Source organism: Coturnix japonica, chromosome 4 (genome assembly GCF_001577835.2).
Source record: "Coturnix japonica isolate 7356 chromosome 4, Coturnix japonica 2.1, whole genome shotgun sequence".
Lineage (NCBI taxonomy): Eukaryota > Metazoa > Chordata > Aves > Galliformes > Phasianidae > Coturnix > Coturnix japonica.
The window spans coordinates 53,619,230-53,619,708 of NC_029519.1; positions in this window are offsets into that span (position 1 = coordinate 53,619,230).

The window sequence follows — 479 nt, forward strand, 5'->3', positions numbered from 1 at the left end:
GGTAAAAGATTTGATTCACCACCATTCTGTTTCTACTTCTCTGGTATTTATATAACTTTCCCAAATCATAATTTGCTCTTTCAGTTTTAAAAGCAGAGAAAGAAACTAAATTTAATGCCATAGTGATTCAACCGTTGCCTGCTTTATATGACAAAAAAAGAAAAAAAGGACCTTATTAGTTTTAGATTTTGTTTTTAGATTTTTAAGATTACAGAGATATTTTGCCCTTTTATTCACATAACACTACTGAACTGGTGTGAAAACCAAACTAGCCAGCAGAGTCAAAATATAGTTCACTACTCATGCACTGACCTTAGTATAATCTTACAAAGATAACATCTTTGGTTTTTTATGTTGTGTGCCCCGGTGGCGCAGTGGTTAAAGACGCCGCCTTGCAACACTGGGGCCCGGAGTTCGAATCTCCCCTGTGGCGCAAGTGGTAGAAGTGCCGCTCTGCTACACAGAGGCTCGAATCCCGG